The sequence below is a fragment of the Apus apus genome, chromosome 1 (assembly GCF_020740795.1).
Source record: "Apus apus isolate bApuApu2 chromosome 1, bApuApu2.pri.cur, whole genome shotgun sequence".
NCBI classification, from domain to species: domain Eukaryota; kingdom Metazoa; phylum Chordata; class Aves; order Apodiformes; family Apodidae; genus Apus; species Apus apus.
Window position 1 is genome coordinate 73,175,906 of NC_067282.1, and position 15,571 is coordinate 73,191,476.

A 15,571-nucleotide genomic window follows, 5' to 3' on the forward strand; every position below is an offset into this window, starting at 1 on the left:
TTTGGATGGAAACTGTTTTGCTACTGAGAAGATTGTGAAGCAATGGTGCAAGCAGGTTTTTATTTTAGCTTACTGAAATGGACAGTTTTATGTCCCTAATCTTGCCCTCAGAAGGGCCAAAACTTTTAAACTTTTGCTAATTCAGCAAACTTCACTTCTACATGTATACTGAAACAAGTGTAACTGAACACACTCAGTAACCTCCCTTATTTAAGTAAATTTAAGCACACAAATGAAACATTGAACTGAAAAGCTCAATACTGACATTATGAAACCCCTTGGTTTTTTGTCCTTTCTCTTAGCCAATGTGCTCCAAATTCTTCTCTCCCAATAGAAAGAAGCAAAGACCAGAAGGACTTCCTCTTCGAAACCATGCAGAAAGCAGGTGCAGCAGCACTCTCCACATCTCCCAGTTTCAAGCACTTTGGTGGTGGATTAACTAACCATAGGGCTGACAATTGCATGGGAGAGTTAGTATGGAATATAAAGTGTGTGGAGCCCTTATACAATGTCCTTGCCAAGACTTGCCTGGTAACTTCCAGCCTACATGCACACAGCTATGCCTTGTGACACAGAGGGGAAAAAAAAAAATTATAAAAAAAAGAAACCCCTCTGTCTCTCCTTTAAGAAGGAATACAGACTATTTGAGAAGAACTCAGCCAGGACTGCTGAGCACATCTCACAGGTGACCTTCCCTTCTCTTCATACCTCCTGACTGGGAGCCAGCACACACCTGCTGCTCCTTTGCTGTAAAGGCACACAGAAGCCTCCAGGGCGGATGTAACTCTACCCCTGCCCTCACCCCCCCTTATATTAGTGAGGTACATGTAGCATGTCCATTTAATGTCTGACATTGTCTTAGCACTATTGAAGAGTCTCTTTAACAGGCAATAATTAATGTCTTATTTGAGGAAAAACTTGGAAAGAGCATAATGTTTCTCTTGTAGTATAAAAGTCCTGTGATGGGCTTTTTAATTTTGTCATAGCAAAACCAAAATGGAACAGATGAGATTTTGTTAAGAACAGAACACAGCTGCCAAAATCCAGTGCTGATAAATCCAGGGTCAGCTAGCTAACCTGAGATCTAACTCCCCTCATCATGTATATGTATTTTAAGCCTGTTTAAAAAATAAACTGAAATTTATTCCATTACCCATTGCTAGTAGTGATGATGACTGAAGATATTAATATCTCCCTTTTTTGTGTCAGCGTAATTTTCAGTTGTCACAAATCAACTGACTGTGGTTCTTATAATTCTAGTTATCTGAAATAATGTTGAAAGGGTTCAGAGTGACAGTGATTCCCCCTCCATTCCACATGTCCTAGGAAGCCACGACTGGTGATTTACTATCACCGATGTTGTAAGAAAGGGCAAGGAAGTTGCATTAGAAATATGTAAGGGATAAAGTGCATTGAAAGTGAAAATGTTGCCTATGTTTAGCAAGAATGAAAAATCGAATGTATATATCTTGGTGCAGGCAATACTGCAGTCTTGGTAACACATGAAACATTTTCAGAACTGCAAGGATTGGAGTTTTATTGGCACTACTGCAAATGCACATACAAGGACCCACTTGTAAATGTCAGTGTCTTTTCTGGGAAATCGCCTACATCTGCAGATATTTTTAAGAGCGCTGACAGAAGGGGGTTGTTGCTGAAAACTTAATCTGTAATATGGAAGTACCATATCCTGAAATAAGCGCAACAGTAGAAAGAACACTCTAATTCCTGCTGCTCCTCTTCAAGGAGAGATGAACATACTCACAGCCTTAAGAGAAACCCTGGAACAGAGCTTGTGGGGTGGAAAAAAATGCATTTCTCTCTGATTTGTGTCAAACTTTGAGTCAAGACTGCAGAGGTGCTTAAGTATTAAGATGTTAGTTGACATAAAGGATCAGAATTCAAAGGTAATTAAAAGAATCCTGTTGCATCTGGTTCTGACTTTAAGCACACTTAAAATTTTTATGATCAATCATCTCCCAGAATATGTGCTTTCTAAAGTATAACCTAAGACTCAGTTTGTGTTGAAAGAATTACTGCCCATGAGAGGTGCTGAAAGCCCCTTGGACTTGAAGACTCTCCTGAATTTCCGCTATCTTCAGTAAGGGCAGAAAATGCTCAGCACCAGGTAGGAAGTAAAAGAGACCTGATTTACTGTACAAAAAGTGGGAAATCCTGAGATACATCAAAAGAGCTTGCATTCCAACATCTTGCAAGCCCTTACGAGTTCAACTTAAGTGAGAACTCCTAGGACTATGCCTTTCATTAAGTCCTGAATTAAATATGTTTTAGAATAGTCTGTATTATATAATCCATATTAGATTACTCTCTTGGCTTTACATGTGTTTGTTATGGTGCCAGTTATTCTTTTTAGTTCTCCTACATTTATTCAATATAATAGTCTGTGTTAGCAGAAGTGCAATAGCTGGGGTATAGCCACTTAAAATTACCAAATTTTACCTCTTCTCCTATTTTTACCCTGTGTATATGACGCAGCTAGGATGAATGCTGACATTTATAGTAGTTATGGAGTATTGCTCCAGATATTGAAACGTCTCCAGCAGGGAAGCTTGCTGCATATCTGATCCTATTCCTAGTAAAGATATGAAATTGCACCAACATAAATACGGATACAAGTTCTCTCAAATAAGGGCATCTGGCAGACAGCAAATACTTATTTTGTGGGTGGATACAAAGCTTAACAGGGTGGTAAGATTTCTGATCCTAGGTTTGGTGATGTGTCTTCAAGAGTCATCTCTCACAAAGTATGGATTATATACCAAGTACAAAGGGTAGTGCTAGGCTTTAGGAGCCTGGAAGGGAGTAGCAGAAAATATATTTAAAGAACTGTCAATCAGTCAGCTGATGACAAAGCATGTTTAGGTGCTAATGAGAACCCTTTGGTTCTGGCCTAGCGAGGATGATGTTAATCCTTCAGTATTTCTATACTTTACTGTGAAACAAAGTTGCTAAAATACCAAAGCAGAAATGTGTTTGTAGAAAGCCAGTTACGTGTGGTTGGAAACACAGTGTGGTAAAGGGTTAGCTGGATAAAAAGCCTAGCAATCTTATGCTGGTGAGAGAAAAAAATCCATAACCGAGCTACCTAACAAGTGGAAAATTATGTTTTTTAAATTATTATTGAGAGAGATGTGGTAGTGTGGTGGTTCTTCAGTAAAGGATGGGAACTGGCTACAGAGGTCTCAGGTGGTCTTGGCAGACCCCTTAAATTCCGCAAACCAAGCCGGAAGTCCGTGTATCATGTCAGCTCTTGCAATGAGGTGGGAGGGCAGAGCAGGAGGAGAGGACACAGCACGACTCAATGATGGTGTGTCGAAAGCTGAAGTCAAACACAGAGGGAGCTGAGCAAGCAGCTGTCTGGCACTGAGACAAGTCAGTGTTGCTTTTCTTTTCTTTTTTTTTTTCTTTCTTTTTTTTCTTTTTGCCTGCTACAGTGAACACCAAATGCCAAAGACTGTGAATGTGTGAATGTAAGTTTGTTCTCTATGACTGCTCCCATGTTCCTGAATGCACAAGTAAACATTAATTAATGGTAAACGCTTAAGGCCTGAAAGTGAACTAGGGATTCTTTAGTTAACAGAGATTCTTTGGTAGGTAGCTGATACTCTGTTGCTTCACAGTAGAGACAGGGCTGGAAATACTGCTGCGTGTCATGCAATCTGGCTTCTCTTCATGTTCCTTCCTTCCAGTCTGTGAGAACAAAAGGCCAGGCCTGTAAGCAGAAAAGCTGCTTTTCCATATCATCACTACTTGATAAAAACAAACAAAAAAGCCTGTTCTAATCCATTCCTGCCATCAAAGGCTTATGAGTGTTTTCCGTATGACAGAATTTATAGCAAGTGTACATAAAAATTTAGCACTTGGTTTTTGAAATGCAGGTAGCAAGATGCAAGTTTGCTCGTTTGTGACCATACATCTCTAAAACCGTTCATGGTCTCCAGAGAGATGATTCACAGTAGCATAACAGAAACCTTTATTTTAGCACCTCACGGAATTAAAAACTGAGCTGACCGTAATGAATTGTGCCACTTCTTATGCTTCTTATGCTTACGTTGTCTCTTTGACATGAGACGTCACTGTCCCTGTATTTTCTCCAGGTTTTCCAGGCAAACTCTCTTCCATACAATAGGTGGTTACTGAAAGTTGTCCTCAGATGATCTGCAGGATTTCCCAAGCAGGCATTCCTGAAGCTGAACTGGGATTACAGAATAGCTAATTTGAGAACCCAGCTATAGTTTAAAATAAATTCAGTTCTGTACTGAGTGCTTCAAATTTTAACTTTTACACTCAAGTGGTACACATGATTGTACCAGAGCCTACTAGCTGAGCCTGTTGTCATGCACTTTTCAGGCACTTAATCAAATAAAAATGTAGTAAAGAGCTTTCACAGAATAGTAGGAAACTGTTTCTCAGAGCTTCACAGTGTGCAGATGTGGGAGCTCACCCTGTTCTGCCCAGCCAGCAACAGATGCTGGCTGATGAGGAACTCATCCTTGGCATTGGACCTAGGCTGCTGTTTTAAATGTAATGGTATCTGTCCAGTATCTGAGACCAGCACCAAGGCCACAGCTCTGACCAGCTCAGAAGTTACGAAGCAAAACCCAGGAGCTAGAACTCTGACTAAAGTAGATCAAGTCATCTGTTCGGTTGAAGGAGAAGGTGGATCAGTGCAGCTCTGGGTTCAAGACTGCTACAAAGTGACTACATTGCCTGAAAGAGAAGTGAGTAACCTGTGTTTATGTATGTTTTCATCTGATTAGACCATGGGGCAAAATGCAGGACATGCATCTTTCACACTCTCTCCCCTTGTCCACGCTCCTTAAAGGCCAGATGTGGCCCAAACTTTGCTCTGTGTGGGATGTGTCTGGAGGGGGACCCAGGAGAGCAGAAGCTCTGGTGTTCTGCTGTCCCAGTTCTGCTGTGGGCCAGTGGAGACATAAACAAGGGTGGTGATGGGGAGAGCTTCCACCAGCAGCCAGTCTACTCTCAGGAAGGCAGAAAACCTGAGCCGAAAACATTACTGCATTGTCTTTTGGAATGGACTGAACATGTGCAAAATCAGTGTCCTAATGATAAACACTGTAATAAATATTGGCAGAACATGAATCAAACCTCTGCAAAGGCTTTTTTTTTTTTTTTTCCCAACTAATCATAAAAGCAGCTCAAATTACATTTTTCTTTATCACATCTTTACAGTTTGTTGTCCTGCACCCCTCACTAAATTGCCATATGGTGAAAGAAATGGATCTTAGCACTGTTTTCTGAAGAACTGTTGTAGACTGAATGCCCAACAACTTCAAAAAACCACTAAATATTTGGCAACCTTCTAGTCTACTGCAATTTTTAAAAAATGCTCAAGACAAATGTTTATGTTGAAGGGGAAAATAATCCCCAGGATAGAGCTGTCAGTTAATGGATAATTTCAGCTTTCCTCCATAACTCTGTTCTTTAAGCCATACTTCATAAAGAGTGAATATTCTTCTAATTAAACTTTTCTAAAACCTTAGAAAAACATTTGAATTGTGAGTGGATGCTGCTCTGGCTTTTCTGGCATGTTACAAACAGGACGTCTGGCCAATTCTCCAGTCTTCTCTCAGATATGTTACCAATCCAAAGTATTTTCACCAGACACCCTGAAGTGGAATCACAAGTTTGCCAATTTCCATTTCATGTATCTTCCTTAGAAAACTGAAAATTACAGCTCACGAGCACTCGTGATTTTATTGCTCAATGTCCAGACTTAACTCGGTGGAACAAAATAACAACAAAGATGCAGAAGATGATGTCTGGCCATTATGAGAAAATGGCTTTTAAAAAAAAAAAAAAAAAAAAAGATTCTATTATTTCCAAGTAAGAAGTTAGGCCTGGGGGGACTGGTGCTCTTAAACCACTGATGGAGTACAGATCAACAGGTACCAGTAGGCCTTAATCAGAAAAGCCATTACATTATTGCACTGACATTTCTCTGAACCTGCCTAGGTCTTTATAGCAAAAAAATAATCCTCGAAGTCTGTACACTGTGTAATTTTCAATTTTCTCAATACTCTGAGCTTCAAGTCAGCACTTTTTTGAGAAACATATGTGTCAGAAGAACAGTTCTCAGCAAAGGTCTCATATTCTGGTTTTCTTGGGCTTTACAGCAAGATTTCAAATGCTGTTGAAACTGCCAAAAAATAAAAATGTGAGTTATAATATTACAGTTTATAACATAGTCCAGTCTGGGTTTTTTCCTTCTAGCCAGTTCTGTGAAAGCTTAAGCAATGATATTTCACTAGGCCAGGAAGTCTAGGCAGAACTTCATTAAAACACAGCTGAATAACCTGTTACATGAACTGGGCTCCACAAGGGAATATTTGAGCATTTGGCAACGCAGTGGTCCTGCAAGTTGGTTCATTGCTCACTAAAGCTGTAGCCTGAACATCTCTTGTTCTCTGGAAAGAGGTAATCTTTCCTAGACACCAAATAAGGTCCCTGGTCCTCATATTGAATAGATGTGCTCTGGGTCAAGTAAAGGCTTAAACTTATCTATCCTCTTCCCCCTACCCCCCAAGCTATTAAAGACAAATGCTGATCCACCACCTCAGCCCATGCTTTCTAAGGAGGTTGTCCTTACTGGTTCCAAACTGGGGCTACATGTTAAGACTACCACTTCTCCCTCCAGAAAATGTTCTGATGGAAGGAATATGGAAAATGGAAGACAGCTGTGACTTCAGGAGTGAATCCCATGGGATATAACATGCCATGTTAATCTGATTCTGGAGGATAAAGATCCAGCTAATGTTGCTAGAAACACTTCAGGAAACTGGTAAAGATTATAGCTAGGCCAGGTCTACTACTTCAAGTAAGATTGCTCAGAATAACAGGATATTTAGAGCTGAAGCCCAAGGAGGAACAGCTTTAGGTGAGTTCAGATTTGTAGAACTAGGGAGTAAAGCAACAGCTATTTAGAAGAATACTACAATGTAACCAAAACCCAGAAGTTCCCTAAATTCAGGCTTTGGCTGAGATATTTTGTTCAAACTCATGCTTCAACTTCGAAGGTACAGCAAATCCCATGTAACTGTAGCCAGTAAGAGTTTCAGGGCTATATCTTCTAGGGAAATCCCTTCTAGGCAGACCAGCCACAATTTGCAGGAAGTAATACAAGATGAAATGCCCATAGAGCTGAAAGGTTTATCAGGTCAGGAACGCACTCCCTGGGTTTGTGAATGATAGTAGCTCAGCTGCCCCTGACATTCCTGAGCTCTTGCATCAACCCAGTTTTTCTTGAAGCCTGAAAACTTGATCTCAGTCCTTGCTCAGTGTAATGTAGCTGCCCCACCGAGAAGCCCGGGAAGGAATTGTTAGGGAGTGTATGGATGATTTCCAGTAAATTATATCCAGACATGATCTGGATAGTGAGCTTTACATAGTGAATATTATACTTGAAGAGGAATAATATGACAGCTATTGAGGAAGGGCCTGCAAGCCCATGGGCAGACATCCAGAATTGTAAAGGAAAGCTATCTTTTATGGTGTTGTATATCAGTTTAGAAATACCATCAGAAGGTTAAATAAAAGCTTACAGACAGGTCATAAAAATAAGGGAACTCTGAGGGGTTCCAGGAGCAGCTTAAGTGGTGGGAACATAGTATTTTTATTTGAAATTGGATACAGTTTCCATTAGTGCAGCAGCCTCCTCATTTTGTGCAGTATAAAATGGAAGGGGACGTTGTAACTTCTGGCTATGTCATCCCAGAAAGTGCTGTGTTCAGTGAAGGACTTCAGTCCTAAAGACTACCAGCTGACCGTGTTTCACTCAAGAGAAGAAGAAGGGAAAAAAAAAAAAAAAAAATGGAAGGAAGGAAGGAAGGAAGGAAGGAAGGAAGGAAGGAAGGAAGGAAGGAAGGAAGGAAGGAAGGAAGGAAGGAAGGAAGGAAGGAAGGAAGGAAGGAAGGAAGGAAGGAAGGAAGGAAGGAAGGAAGGAAGGAAGGAAGGTGAGTGGGTGCAAAATTATGGAAGTAGGGCAAATTCTTTTTCTGGTTCCAGGTGGCCTAACTCTGTTCCAGCCAGTGAAGTGTTGCTCATTCAGACTGATTCTTTGGCCCTGCTACTCTGAGCTGTCAGCCTGCACCCCACCTGGCACAGCTGTGGGTGTCTGCACAGCAGCAGAAGGTCTTGCCGTGCTCCGATCCTGGCCAGCCTCTGGGAATTAACCTACTTCTCCTCACTTGGCTGGTGCATGCAGGCAGGATTAGGCCACCCAATAAACAAACAAATGATATGGGGGATCATTACAGAGTGCCCAGCTGGAGTTTTGCCACTGCTAGTAAGCATTACAGTGCCTCAGGTGGCTCGCCTTGCCTTTTCAAAGGTGTTTGTAAATAAAAGTAACAGGGGCTATTTAATCCAAATTGTATTATTCCTCTGCCAAATCACAGAACAGGTGGATTGTCCCTTCTCCTCCTGGTGTGTTTCTGTCACCAAGGAGCTGCCTGCAGGCTTCTGCTGTGGGGGAGTGCTGGAAGAGCACTGGAAGCAGGCGAGGACAGCTGGGGACAGGCAAAGGCAGTGGACCCTGGGAACCCACCAGCACCCCAGGACCCACCACCCCCTCCCAACCCCTATGGCCCCAGGGCCCATTGCCTGGGATCCCATCACCCCGGGCCCCACCACTGGTCTCCACCAGCCCCCCCCTTGGATGGCATCTCCTGGGCTGCCTGTGCTTTGGCAGGCTGTGTGCTGTGCTGCTTGTCAGCCATCACGGGGGAAAGCGCGCATTACGGGAAGGCCAGATGGGAGTCAGTGACCCTTAAGCGCCAAACAAAGGATTTTTAAAGGTTTTTTTTAAAGCCAGAGTTTTCCAGTACACAGCCTGAAGTTAAACATTTAAATCATATTTAAGCATCAAAATAAACAAGGGTCTGATTTTTAAGAGGTGTGGAACAGCTTGGGTTTTCCACCTAATTCCCCAGAGGCAGTAAATTTCTTCATTTCCTCTGAAAAACAGGCAGTCTCTTTAGATCTTTAGGAATGAAGTTGCAGTCCTGGCAGTCCAGGGGAGCCTGAGAGCATCCCTCAAAACTTTGCTGAGTGTGGAGCTGAGGGCTGAAATCCAGTAAAAACCTGAGGACCCTACCTGAAATGTAACAGGAATCTAGGTGCCTGTGTTCAGGAGCAAGACAAAAACAAACAAGAAAAAAAATAAATTAAAAACCTCACTTTCTGGCCCTGCCAGTCTTCTATGGCTTTCCTCAGCATTGCACTTTCCACATCACAGCTAGATCCTTGGTGAGAATGCTACCTTGGGAGAGGAGAGAAGTAGCATCAAACCCCCCTGGACCTGTGTGGCTTCTCCATTATGAGTCTGTGTTCCACTTCCTGGGTTGTGATAGGAAACAAAGGACTGTTCTTGCCTTTCTCCATCTAGTTTTTTTTTATTATTTTTTTTTCTTCTTCTTTCCGTAAAGAAAACAATAGCAATAACCCTGGTTGCCAAGAGAGGCTGATCACATAGAAAAAAAAAACATGAGAATTCTGCTGTCCTCACATAACTGTGTAAGTGGCAGGACTGTAGCTGCTCCTCTGTTTTTTGCTCATTGCTGTTCATCTGGCCTAGACTGCTCTTGCTCAGCATGCTGTTTGTTCTTACTTGTATTGCTGTGTACTTAACTTTTCGCCATTCCCCAAGTAAAGAACTCACTTGGAGCTGTGAATTCCTCTCCTCAAAACTCAGTGCTTAAAAATCATGGCACCAGCTACACTGCCCTGTAGAACAGATCCTGTGACCTATACTTGTAACACCTGATTGTTGACATCTGAAAGGCAGATGCATAGACTAAAATGCTTCCCTAGATCATCTCTGAGATCGGTTGAGAGAGGCAGAGGCCCCTTCTAAGGTCAATTATAGGCAGTTGTCTCAGACACCTTTCCATTGGCAAGGATAAATTTACCCCAGTTTATCACTCCCACCAGTTCCACAGTAGAGGAGACCTAGAAAATTATGTTGGATTAGATACCTAATTGTTGGGTGCTCTAAAGTCAAGTGCTAAAAGACAGGATCTGACAGGAATTTCCACTGCAAGCTAGAAGCCCATTAGTTTAGAACATCTAAGGAAGGCAGACCCACCAGCCTGAAAATGACTGTCAGTTGTCACGGTGAGAGTAATTTAAAAAGTGATGTGTGGATGGAGCTAGGACAAGCATTTCTAATCAACACAGCATCTCTCCTTGCACACGATTGTACAAGGTAGTAGTGAAGAGTTCAAGTTGTCTGCGCTCCAGGAAGATGAATTCACACTGAAAGACATATAGAGGAGAGCTGGTAAATAAAATGAGAAGTGAGGAACCTGTTGTAGAAGGGAAGATTAGAAGAGTTATGTTGGCTTAGTGAGATTAATTTTGAGAGTGAAATATGTTTCTTTTCACATACAGTTTATTATGAAAGGGGAAGAGTTATTTAAGTTAAATTAGAACATTAATAGAAGAACAAATTGGTATGAAAAAAATCACAAAGAAATGCAATGTGTTTCTAAGGGTTGCTTTGTTCTGCAAGAGGTAGCATATCTCATCACTGCTTTTACATTGCAGCATCTGCAGAAAGACAGCCCTTGCTAGGATATGTTACAGCTCCTCCCCCATCTGAGTTCTTCTTGGAACTCTGAGTACTTTTGGAGAGAAGATTATTCTTGCCACTTAAAGAAAAAAAAATCATAATCTTGTGATAGCCTTTAGAGTCACAGATATCAAACCTAATGACTGATATATCTGGCACTATCAACCTTGGTCTACCTGGAATGGATGCTTATGTTCTTGTTTCCCATTCAAGTCTTGAATGAGGAAAAGGTGATATTTTCTTGGTAAAATTGCCCCACTCAAAGACAGTTTAACAATCAGAATGCCTATGAGAGAGCCCTCCTAGAAGGAGATGTAATGTTACCTCCTTTGCTGACTAGATTGATAGAGTTGATTGTTGATATTGCCATGGAATCACTGATATTTCCTTGGGTATTTTTGTGTTAGACATAACGTAATAACTTGCCAGTGAAAGCTAGATCCCTTCTTAAAACTTTAGTGCTTATTAGTGAGCTGTTGAACATCTGTTTTTTTTTCTTATCAGTAATACAAAGATCTCAGTTGATAAGACTTTATTCTCAAAACTAATTTACAGCCTATTTCAGATTATGCCTCCATTTGTTATATATTGAATTGGTGCTGTAGCGCTTCATTCCTTCTTTTAATTGTTAATAGCCTGGAAAGGCAGCTATTACACATACTTCATCTGCATCTGTCCAGGCCCTGTGTCAGATCTGAACTGAGAGATGCTGAGGAATCCTGGTACAACCCCTTACTTCTAGAAAGGGGATATGAAGAAATCAGTGTTGACACAGTTTGCATATCAGTGTGAAAGAAAATAAAGTAAGGTGAAAAAGTATTATCCATTCCTGTTAGCTACTGATAACCCTTTCCGAATACATCCCCTGTTGTTTTTATGTCTAATGAGTTATAGTCAAAAGATGTGTGTAGATGAGAAGAGCTGCACAAAAAAATAATGTTTTCAGGACTTCAAGGAATCAGATTAGGACTAAATTTCTGCATGGTGGGCAGACGAGGCCAGGAAAGGGCACAAATCACATTGATCTTAATTCTGCCTTCTGGAGGGAAAACACAAACAAACTTGAAAATATGCATTCCTTTTCTTTTTCTAGACTAAAAGTTGCTTAGAACTACACTGCTGAGCAACATTTTCCTGTCTGTTGCCCCCATGTTAATCAGTTACATTGGTGCAGTTATTCTTGCCTCCTGCCAAGGGGAGGGTTTGGCCCCAGTGAGCGCAGACCTCAACAGAGCAGTCAAGGGAGCACAGCAGGAAGGCATGTGGTGAAAAGTGTACTAATTAAACCCAGCCCCCAGTAAATTCTTCATTCTTAAGTGGATGACTTCAAGGTAGGAGCCAAAGCTGTGGATTGTGCAAATGATGAGGTTAGGATTTAGGAACTGTGGGTGGGCAAGCACCATATGGTGATGACGGCCGAGGCCCACAGGTGCGCTGGGTCTGGTTTCCCTCGAGCGCTGAGAAAGCTGCTCCCTGCCTGAGCAGAAAGAGTGTGAAGGCTAAGCTGGCAGCTGTCCACAGAGAAACCAAGACAGAGGAAGACCTTCATAAATGCTGCCAACAGCAGAACCTAACCTGCTAAACAGTGACTTTTTTTTGTACCCCTGCAGAAGGTAAAGGGGTTACATAACATCCCTCTGATTCTGGAGCATTTTGGGCTCAGGATCCACTTACTCAGTTGAGTTGGGCCTTTACTCCACAGCCAATTCACAAGCTTTTCATGATGAGCGTAGAAAGATCAATGGTATTATCCACATGCAATATTAAAAATGTATCAGCTGTGGAATTCTTTTGAAAAATTTACTCATTTAATAGATGTCAGATAATTAATACATATTAATATAGTATTTACATACATCCATCTTTTAAAATAGTAAGTTGTATTTTAATAATCCTTTTGCAAAAACACAGAAAATAAAGAGGATGTGACAGACTATCTTACATTTAGGTGATACATGTAGAATATCCTACCATTGTATTGTATCCAGTATAATATTAAGTATATGATTAACACAATGACAAATTTACCACAGTATGCCAGACACAAAAGGTGCCCATCTCTTGTTCTTAACAGAGCATTTTATTGTTAAATTAAGCTTTCCTGAAAGACAAGAGAAAGTGAAATAATATTATTTCTACATTATTTTCCTAGGTGTCTTGGAGCAGTTTCCCCTTGGTAAGCCCCTGCAATTGTCTTCTCTCTGATCATCTTCCTTCTTCTAGTCTCTGTGATTGAAACCCTTCTCCAGGGTATCTCCAGGCTCCTGGCATCAGCTTTTTCTCTTTATTAGACAGCTAGTTAAAACTCTGTTGCAATTCCAGGTTGTTTTCAGTCTCTGTATCTGGCCTGTCTTAGAGCTGTGCCAAATATCACTGATGGATTTAGCCACTAACTTTCTCTTAAGTCATTTCATAAAGGGCCCAGTGGGCCCCCAGTATTTGAACCTTCCACAGTTGCTCTTCCAGGTCTGGTGCCACCCCATTCACTTCAGGTCTCTCTCAGGAAGGCAGTAAGGGAAGGTGCTGATACAATGAGCATAGATATAAAGACATTACATCCCCATGGACCCTGCTATGTAGAACACCACCTGGATACAGTTCCTAGCTAAGAAAGCAATCACTAATCCTTTCTGGCCTTAGCACTGAAGTGGCCCTGGTTTCTGGACACTGTAACTGTTAGCTTGATGTGCTTCCATTCACTGCTTCCCTTTTGCATCGTCTGTATCCAGGGATATTGGGCACCGCACTAAGTCTAGCACCATGGTTTTAACTGTTCTCCAAAACTGCAATAAAATGAAACAATGCAGCCAATACTTTGATGTTTCTTGCTTACTAAATCCATGAAAACATGGCACTTACCGGCACTGGAAACTTTCCTTCCTCATAAAATGCAATATTTAGTTCACTAACAATGTTAGCATTTAGAAAACACTAAAACACTTTTCACAAGATTGTGAGAAAGTGGAATGCGCTTTCCCATCAGTACAATGAATTTCCAGGTGCCCAGAGGTGACCTTTGTGTACAGGGAGCATGGTCATGACTGGACACACCGGAGAAAATGGAGAATTTGTGCATTTATTGATCAGAGTATTAAAAAACAAAACAAAACAAAACAAACAAACAAGCAAACAAAAACAAACCACAAACCAAAACAAGCACTCTTATCCACTGGGCCAAAAAAAGGTTGAGGGTCAGACAAAGCAAATAATTCCACTAATTCCTTCAAGATAAAATATAGATCTGTGCAGACATCATGCTGAACATAAAGTTCTCCAGGAGTATTTCAGGTTAATGGTTTTGCAGCATTCTCTCCAGTACAGGCTCCTCAGTGCTCTCTGACTCAGTGTTTTGGATTGATACTGCAAATATTTGATCTTTGCAAATTTTATTCTGTGTAAGATACTGCACTGAGTTTCTAGAATTTCCACAGCCCAGAGTTTGGCCATGTTTTTCTTTCAGCCTTGAAAGATAGAGTGACAGCTCTGAGAAGCTATACTCTAACAGCCTCAACATACACAACCATGAGGACTTTCTGATGCTGCAGCTGGCCAACACTGAACTGTGCTGTCTCCATTAATTTGTAGAACCTATCCCAAGACATGCGGACAACAATGACAGCTCAAGAAATCGGTGGTACACGTTGAGGACAAGGAAAATAAGTTGATTCAACAGATATCTGAATCTCCCTCCCTCTGCAGGTAGGATTCCTTTTTAGTGCTCCAGGTTAAAATCAGAAAGGCTCATTTTGTTAGAGCCCCTTGAATGTGGAGTGAAGCTGGTTACACTTTGTTACAGTTCACAAGTTTGCTGTTATTACTCCCAACTTAATGACAGTCTGTGTGAAATCTTAACCTATGCCGAGTGACTTGATGGTCAGCAAAATGCTTTTGATTTCTTTCTGTAGAAACTCAGTTCAGAAATAATTTCCACAGCTGTATTCTGCATGATCACACTATCTGATTGGTCCATTTTTACATCTCCCTAGTGGTTGACAATATGCCACAGGAAAAAAAACAACAAAACCAACAAAACAATAAATCAGGATATACCTAGATAATAATAACAGTATCAGTCATTATGTTCTACGTGGTTCATATTGGTATGACTTCTACATTGTAACTGATAAGACGACTTCAGGAACAATATTCATGAAGAGGATACAAATTAAACCACTTTTTTTAGCTGCTTGTGCTTCTGTAAGGACCACTTAGGAATCCTTTTAATAGATTCCCAAAAAACTATGAAACCTTCTCTGTTGCAATAAAAATACTTACGTCAGAGAAGGAAAGGAGGAAGGTTATTTTATGGAAAGAGTCCTAACCTTTCAAAGATTTTCATCTAGAGAAAATTTTAAAAAAGTCCTCCTGAAAGGTCATGCCAAAACTAAGAGTAAAATCCAGACCTCACAATCACTGTGCTAACCAACACCATACCTTCCGTATTTTACATCCCCTTACACGTTTTTATTAGGTGGCTTCTGACTATTACCTGGCTGATAACTAGGCACTTGAAAATTCAGTAGAGAGAAGGTGGTCAGAGAATAATCACTGCTCCAAATGTGTTAGGAGAGGATGTGCATTAAGAGTAAAAGAGCTATTTAAAAGATCTGAAGTTGATGACAAATTTGCTGTCTTATTTGAGTCAGTTCCAGAAGAAAGATTCCTCCCTTGGTTATTACTTCTTGCTGCTTTCAAGCACAGCAGTTCTCAGTTGGTCCCTGAAAGTCCTTTGCAGAAACTTTTCCTTTTACAGTTTAATTATCCCTTCAATTGTTACTTTTACAAGAGTACAAGGGTGAGTGTCTTCTAAATATGAGAATGTGTACTTATATGATGTTAAAATGATAGTTAACACCACTAAAACTACTGTTTCTATTGCTGCTACTGACAAGCCATGTTCAAGTCCTTTGATCAAAAAGCCATGCTTTCTTATAGCTGATGCTGTAAAGGCCAGCT